This window comes from Aegilops tauschii, chromosome 5, assembly GCF_002575655.3.
Source record: "Aegilops tauschii subsp. strangulata cultivar AL8/78 chromosome 5, Aet v6.0, whole genome shotgun sequence".
NCBI lineage: Eukaryota > Viridiplantae > Streptophyta > Magnoliopsida > Poales > Poaceae > Aegilops > Aegilops tauschii.
Window position 1 is genome coordinate 555,949,455 of NC_053039.3, and position 9,131 is coordinate 555,958,585.

Here is a 9,131-nt window from a genome sequence, read left to right on the forward strand (position 1 = left end):
CCTAGAGCAAAACATGATCAACACCAGAACTCTATGGGTGTTCGATTCATCACAATGTAACTAGATTATTGACTCTAGTGCAAGTGGGAGACTGTTGGAAATACGCCCTAGAGGCAATAATAAAATGGTTATTATTATATTTCCTTGTTCATGATAATTGTCTTTTGTTCATGCTATAATTGTGTTATCCGGAAATCGTAATACATGTGTGAATACATAGACCACAACATGTCCCTAGTGAGCCTCTAGTTGACTAGCTCGTTGATCAACAGATAGTCATGGTTTCCTGACTATGGACATTGGATCTCATTGATAACGGGATCACATCATTAGGAGAATGATGTGATGGACAAGACCCAATCCTAAGCATAGCACAAATATCATGTAGTTCGTTTGCTAGAGCTTTTCCAAATGTCAAGTATCATTTCCTTAGACCATGAGATTGTGCAACTCCCGGATACCGTAGGAGTGCTTTGGGTGTGCCAAACGTCACAACGTAACTGGGTGGCTATAAAGGTACACTACGGGTATCTCCGAAAGTGTCTGTTGGGTTGGCACGAATCGAGACTGGGATTTGTCACTCCGTATGACGGAGAGGTATCTCTGGGCCCACTCGGTAATGCATCATCATAATGAGCTCAATGTGACCAAGTGTTTGGTCACGGGATCATGCATTACGGTACGAGTAAAGTGACTTGCCGGTAACGAGATTGAACAAGGTATTGGGATACCGACGATCGAATCTCGGGCAAGTAACGTACCGATTGACAAAGGGAATTGTATATGGGATTGATTGAATCCTCGACATCGTGGTTCATCCGATGAGATCATCGTGGAACATGTGGGAGCCAACATGGGTATCCAGATCCCGCAGTTGGTTATTGACCGGAGAATCGTCTCAGTCATGTCTGCATGTCTCCCGAACCCGTAGGGTCTACACACTTAAGGTTCGGTGACGCTAGGGTTGTAGAGATACTAGTATGCGGTAACCCGAAAGTTGTTCGGAGTCCTGGATGAGATCGCGGATGTCACGAGGAGTTCCGAAATGGTCCGGAGGTGAAGAATTATATATAGGAAGTCCAGTTTCGGCCACCGGGAAAGTTTCGGGGGTCACCGGTATTGTACCGGGACCACCGGAAGGGTCCCGGGGGTCCACCGGGTGGGTCCACCTATCCCGGAGGGCCACATGGGCTGAAGTGGGGAAGGGAACCAGCCCCTGGTGGGCAGGTGCGCCCCCCTTGGGCCTCCCCTGCGCCTAGGGTTGGAAACCCTAGGGGTGGGGGGCGCCCCACTTGACTTGGGGGGCAAGCCACTCCCCTTGGCCGCCGCCCCCCTGGAGATTGGATCTCCCAGGGCCGGCGCCCCCCTCCCCAGGGGGACTATATAAAGGGGGGGAGGGAGGGCAGCAGTACCACAGCCCCTGGCGCCTCCCTCTCCCCCTGCAACACCTCTCCCTCTCGCTGAGCTTGGCGAAGCCCTGCCGAGATCCCCGCTACTTCCACCACCACGCCGTCGTGCTGCTGGATCTCCATCCACCTCTCCTTTCCCCTTGCTGGATCAAGAAGGAGGAGACATCTTCCCCAACCTACGTGTGGTGCCGTCCGTTCGGCGCTCGGTCATCGGTGATTTGGATCACGACGAGTAGGACTCCATCAACCCCGTTCACTTGAACGCTTCCGCTCGCGATCTACAAGGGTATGTAGATGCACTCCTCTCTCTCGTTGCTAGATGACTCCATAGATTGATCTTGGTGATGCGTAGAAAATTTTAAATTTCTGCTACGATCCCCAATAGATCGGTCGGATCGTGAAGACGTACGACTACATCAACCGCGTTGTGCTAATGCTTCCGCTTTTGGTCTACGAGGGTACGTGGACACACTCTCCCCTCTCATTGTTATGCATCACCATGATCCTATATGTGCGTAGGAATTTTTTTGAAATTACTACGTTCCCCAACATTTTTAGGGGGGAGCTAAGCTTTATTGATGATAACCCACATGTAGTGGGATACAATTCGGATCATGGGGATTGGCCAACCAAACATGGCGTCCCAGACCGAGAGTAAGAGAGTGCTTAGCAAAACTATGTACTTGGCCATAACGACACGGGCACTGTGCTTTTTTTAGGGGGGAAGCTAAGCTTTATTGATGATAATCCACATGTAGTGGGATACAATTCGGATCCTGGCGATTGGCCAACCAAACATGGCGTCCCAGACCGAGAGTAAGAGAGTGCTTAGCTAAACTATGTGCTTCGCCATTAACAGCACGGGCAATGTGCTATTTTTAGGGGGGCACCTAAGCTTTATTGATGATAATCCACATGTAGTGGAATGCCAATCGGATCATGGGGATTGGCTAACTAAACATGGCGTCCTAGACCGAGAGTAAGAGAGTGCTTAGCTAAACTATGTGCTTCGCCATTAACGGCACGGGCACTATCCTTTTCCATAGGGGGGAAGCTAAGCTTTATTGATGATAATCCACATGTAGTGGGATACAATTCGAATCATTGGGATTGGCCAACCAAACATGGCGTCCCAGACTGAGACTAAGAGAGTGCTTAGCTAAACTATGTGCTTCGCCATTAATGGCACGGGCACTGTGCTTTTTTTTAGGGGGGAGCTAAGCTTTATTGATGATAATCCACATGTAGTGGGATACAATTCGGATCATGGGGATTTGTCAACCAAACATGGCATCCCAGACCGAGAGTAAGAGAGTGCTTAGCTAAACTATGTGCTTCGCCATTAACGGCACGGGCACTGTTCTTTTTTTACGGGGGAAGCTAAGCTTTATTGATGATAATCCACATGTAGTGTGATACAATTCGGATCATGGGGATTGGCCAACCAAACATGGTGTCCCAGACCGAGAGTAAGAGAGTCCTTCGCTAAACTATGTGCTTCGCCATTAACAACACGAGCACTGTGCTTTTTTGGGGGGGGGGGAGCTTAACTTTATTGATGATAATCCACATGTAGTGGGATACAATTTGGATCATGGGGATTGGCCAACCAAACATGGCCTCCCAGACCAAAAGTAAGAGAGTGCTTAGCTAAACTATGTGCTTCGCCATTAACTGCACGGGCACTGTGCTTTTGTTAGGGGGGAAGCTAAGCTTTATTGATGATAATCCACATGTAGTGGGATAGAATTCGGATCATGGGGATTGGCCAACCAAACATGGCGTCCCAGACCGAGAGTAAGAGAGTGCTTAGCTAAACTATGTACTTCGCCATTAACGGCACGGGCACTGTGCTTATTTTAGGGGGAAGCTAAGCTTTATTGATGATAATCCACATGTAGTGGGATACTATTCGGATCATGAGGATTGGCCAACCAAACATGGCGTCCCAGACCGAGAGTAAGAGAGTGCTTAGCTAAGCTATGTGCTTTGCCATTAACGGCACGGGCACTGTGCTTTTTTTGAGGGGGGGAAGCTAAGCTTTATTCATGATAATCCACATGTAGTGGGATATAATTCGGATCATGGGGATTGGCCAGCCAAACAAGGCGTCCCAGACCGACAGTAAGAGAGTGCTTAGCTAAACTATGTGCTTCTCCATTAACGGCACGGGCACTGTTCTTTTTTAGGGGGGGAAGCTAAGCTTTATTGATGATAATCCACATGTAGTGGGATAGAATTCGGATCATGGGGATTGGCCAACCAAACATGCCGTCCCAGATCGAGAGTAAGAGAGTGCTTAGCTAAACTATGTACTTCGCCATTAACGGCACGGGAACTGTGCTTTTTTTAGGGCGGAAGCTAAGCTTTATTGATGATAATCCACATGTAGTGGGATATAATTCGGATCATGGGGATTGGCCAACCAAACAAGGCGTCCCAGATCGAGAGTAAGAGAGTGCTTAGCTAAACTATGTGCTTCTCCATTAACGGCACGGGCACTGTGCTTTTTTTAGGGGGGAAGCTAAGCTTTATTGATGATAATCCACATGTAGTGGGATAAAATTCGGATCATGGGGATTGACCAACCAAACATGGCGTCCCAGACCGAGAGTAAGAGAGTGCTTAGCTAAACTATGTGCTTCGCCATTAACGGCACGGGCACTGTCCTTTTTTTAGGGGGGGGAGCTAAGCTTTATTGATGATAATCCACATGTAGTGGGATACAATTCGGATCATGGGGGTTGGCCAACCAAACATGGCGTCCCAGACCGAGACTAAGAGAGTGCTTAGCTAAACTATGTGCTTCGCCATTAACGGCACGGGCATGATACGTCTCTGTCGTATCTACTTTTCCAAACACTTCTGCCCTTGTTTTGGACTCTAATTTGCATGATTTGAATGGAACTAACCCGGACTGACATTGTTTTCAACAGAATTGCCATGGTGTTATTTATGTGCAGAAACAAAAGTTCTCGGAATGACCTGAAACTCCACGGAACTTATTTTTGGAAAATAATGAAAATACTGGAAGAAGAATCCACGTCAGGGAGGCCTCCACCTGTCCACGAGGGTGGGGGCGCGCATGCCCCCCTGGGCGCGCCCCCCTGTCTTGTGGGCCCCCTGGCGCTCCACCGACCTCAACTCCAACTCCATATATTCGTGTTCGGGGAGAAAAAATCAGAGAGAAAGATTCATCGGGTTTTACGATACGGAGCCGCCGCCAAGCCCTAAAACCTATCGGGAGGGCTGATCTGGAGTCCGTTCGGGGCTCCGGAGAGGGGAATCCGTCGCCATCGTCATCATCAACCATCCTCCATCACCAATTTCATGATGCTCACTGCCGTGCGTGAGTAATTCCATCGTAGTCTTGCTGGACGGTGATGGGTTGGATGAGATTTATCATGTAATCGAGTTAGTTTTGTTAGGGTTTGATCCCTAGTATCCACTATGTTCTGAGATTGATGTTGCTATGACTTTGCTATGCTTAATGCTTGTCACTAGGGCCCGAGTGCCATGATTTCAGATCTGAACCTATTATGTTTTCATGAATATATGTGAGTTTTTGGTCCTATCTTGCAAGTCTATAGTCACCTACTATGTGTTATGATCCGGCAACCCGGAAGTGACAATAATCGGGACCACTCCCGGTGATGACCGTAGTTTGAGGAGTTCATGTGTTCACTATGTGTTAATGCTTTGGTCTGGTACTCTATCAAAAGGAGGCCTTAATATCCCTTAGTTTCCAATAGGACCCCGCTGCCACTGGAGGGTAGGACAAAAGATGTCATGCAAATTCTTTTCCATAAGCACGTATGACTATATTCGGAATACATGCCTACATTACATTGATGAATTGGAGCTAGTTCTGTGTCACCCTATGTTATGACTGTTACATGATGAACCGCATCCGGCATAATTCTCCATCACCGATCCAATGCCTACGAGCTTTTCACATATTGTTCTTCGCTTATTTACTTTTCCGTTACATTCACTACAAAACCCAAAAATATTACTTTTGCTATCGTTACTGTTACTTCCATATTACTTTGCTACTAAATACTTTGTTGCAGATACTAAGTTATCCAGGTGTGGTTGAATTGACAACTCAGCTACTAATACTTGAGAATATTCTTTGGCTCCCCTTGTGTCGAATCAATAAATTTGGTATGAATACTCTACCCTCGAAAACTGTTGCGATCCCCTATACTTGTGGGTCATCAAGACTATTTTCTGGCGCCGTTGCCGGGGAGCATAGCTCTATTCTTTGAGTCACTTGCGATTTATATCTGCTGGTCACTATGAAGAACTTGAAAGACGCAAAAACAAAAATTTATCCCTCAACTACGAGGGGAAGTAAGGAACTGCCATCTAGCTCTGCACTTGATTCACCTTCTGTTTTGAGTAGGCTTGCGACACCTAAACCTGCTTCTGCTATTAATTCTGATATGTCGTATGTTATTGATGATGCCACTTCTGCTATGCATGATACGTATGATGAAACTACTTCTATGCTTGATACTACAGTGCCACTTGGTGAATTTCTTGATGAACAACTTGCTAGGGTTAGAGAGTATGAAATTATTGAAACTGATAATATTGAAGATAGTGATGATGAAGACTTTCCCCCTAATAAATATGAATTACCTGTTGTGCCTGAGGGTTATGTTCTGGATGAAGAATCTGCTAGAGCTATTTTAGCTTGCAATGATAGATATGATCTTAAGAAGTTATTAGCTAAATGGAAGCAGCAATCTCTTAATGCTAGAATGAAACCTGACCCTGCTTTTGCTACTTCACCTATCTGTGTTACTGATAAGGATTTTGAATTCTCTGTTGATCCTGATATAATTACTTTGGTTGAAGATCCTTTTTATGGCTATGAATCTGGAACTGTTGTGGCACATCTTACTAAATTAAATGATATAGCCACCATGTTCACTAATGATGAGAGAACTCGCTACCTTTATATCCTTAAAATATTTCCGTTCTCATTAAAGGGTGGTGCGAAGATATGGTTTAATTCTCTTGATCCTGGTTGTGTGCATAGTCCCCACGATATGATTTATTACTTCTCTGCTAAATATTTCACTGCTCATAAGAAACAAGTTGCTTTAAGGGAAATATATAATTTTGTGCAAATTGAAGAAGAGAGTCGCCCACAAGCTTGGGGGAGGCTTCTCCAATTACTTAATGCTTTGTCTGATCATCCGAAGAAAAATGAAATACTTGATATCTTTTATAATGGACTAACCGATGCTTCCAGAGATTACCTGGATAGTTGTGCTAGTTCTGTTTTCAGGGAAAGAACACCGAATGAAGCTGAAATTCTATTGAATAATATGTTGACAAATGAAAATAATTGGGCACTTCCTGAGCCAGCTCCTGAGCCTATTCCTAAACCAACTCCGAAGAAGAGGGGTGTTCTATTTCTTAGTCTGGAAGATATGCAAGAGGCAAAGAAATCTATGAAAGAAAAAGGTATTAAAGCTAAAGATGTTAAGAATTTACCTCCTATTGAAGAATACATGGTCTTAATTTACCACCTGTTGAAGAAACATATGATCTTAATCCATCACCTATTGAAGAAACTCATGGTCTTGATAACCCGACACAGGTAGTAAAGGTAAATTCTCTCTATAGATTTGATGAAGGTGATATCCCTCGTTATAAGTCTGCCAGACAATGCTTAGATGAGTTTGACAATTTCATTGTTAAACAAGAAAACTTTCATGCTTATTTTGGTAGACAATTGAAATATAATTCTGATACGCTTGAATACTTGGGTGATTATATGTCTAGAGTTAAAGGTGAACTTAAACTCATTAGTAAACATGCTTCTATGGTTACCACTCAAGTAGAACAAGTACTTAAAGCTCAAAATTATTTGCTCTTAAATAGTAAGAATAATGACTATGCTGTTAGAGTGGCTACTAGAACTGGTAAAATGACTCAGGAACCTTTGTATCCTGAAGGCCACCCTAAGAGAATTGAACAAGATTCTCAGAGAAATAATATAGATGCACCTAGTCCTACTAAAAAGAAGAAAAATAAAAATGATAGGACTTTGCATGCTTCTAGTGAACCTATTGCTGAAACACGTGAGAATCCAAATGATATTTCTATTTCTGATGCTGAAACACAATCTGGTAATGAACATGAACCAAGTGAAAATGTTAATGATAATGTTCATGATGATGCTCAACCTAGCAATGATAATGATGTAGAAATTGAACCTGGAGTTGATCTTGATAACCCACAATCAAAGAATCAACGTTATGATAAGAGAGACTTTGTTGCTAGGAAACATGGTAAAGAAAGAGAACCTTGGGTTCAGAAACCCATGCATTTTCCACCATGCTTGCTAATTATACTTTTAAGGGTGGAATACCAAAGAAACTAGGAGATCCAGGGGTACCCACTATACCATGCTCCATTAAAAGAAACTATGTTAAAACTGCTTTATGTGATCTTGGAGCCGGTGTTAGTGTTATGCCTCTCTCTTTATATCGTAGACTTGATTTGAATAAGTTTACACCTACTGAAATATCTTTGCAAATGGCTAATAAATCAACTGCTATACCTGTTGGTATTTGTGAGGATGTGCCTGTTCTGGTTGCAAACGTTACTATTTTGACAGACTTTGTTATTCTTGATATTCCGAGGATGATAGTATGTCTATTATTCTTGGAAGACCTTTTTTGAATACTGCAGGGGCTGTTATTGATTGCAACAAAGGCAATATCACTTTTCATGTTAATGGTAATGAGCATACGATACACTTTCCGAGGAAACAACCTCAAGTCCACAGTATCAATTCTATTGGAAAAATTCCATCAATTATTTTTGGAGGTTTTGAATTTCCTCTACCTACTGTCAAGAAGAAATATGATATTCTTATTATTGGGGATGTGCATATCCCCGTTGACGTAACATAGTGTTATTCGAAATTTCTCCGGTTCCATGTTAGTCGGAATGAGTTTGTTAACAAGACTTGATCAACCTTGTTAATGGATTCCTTTTGATGAGCATGAGATGGATGAAATTAGAAAGCACAACCTTCTGTACCCTCCTTTTACTTTCTATTATTTAGATTAAATAAAGTAAAAATATTATTTTCCTGACTATTTTCTGAATTATCCGTGCAATATAAAAATACCCCGAAATTAAAAGTTCTCCAAATGCCCTGAAAATGGAATATGATTTTTTCTGGAATATTTGAGAATATCTGGCACTGAGAACACGGCAGCGGGAGCAAGCACCTGGCCACGAGGGTCCAGGGCGCACCCACCCCTACAGGGTGCGCCCCCTGCCTCGTGGGCCCATGGTGGCTCCCCTCCACTTATTCCTGCACCCACACACTTCTTCTTCCTCCCAAAAAAATCACCATTCAGCTCAAGCACGAGTTCTAGCTCATTTTGCTGTGATTTTTGATCTCCGTGCTCAAAGCACCTCTCACAAAACTGTTTGGGGGGATTGTTCCTTGGTATGTGACTCCTCCATTGGTCCAATTAGTTTTTGTTCTAGTGCTTTATTCATTGCAAATTTGTGCTGCCTAGGTGACCATGTTCTTGAGCTTGCATGTCAAATTTATATGGTTCCAAGTAGTTCTAATGCATGATATAGGCTCTAGGCACTTGTAGGTGTAGTTGCTATCAATTTTGTTGAGCTTGGTTCACTTTTATTTGAAGTTACTAAAAATTTCAGAACTTTTCAGAAAAT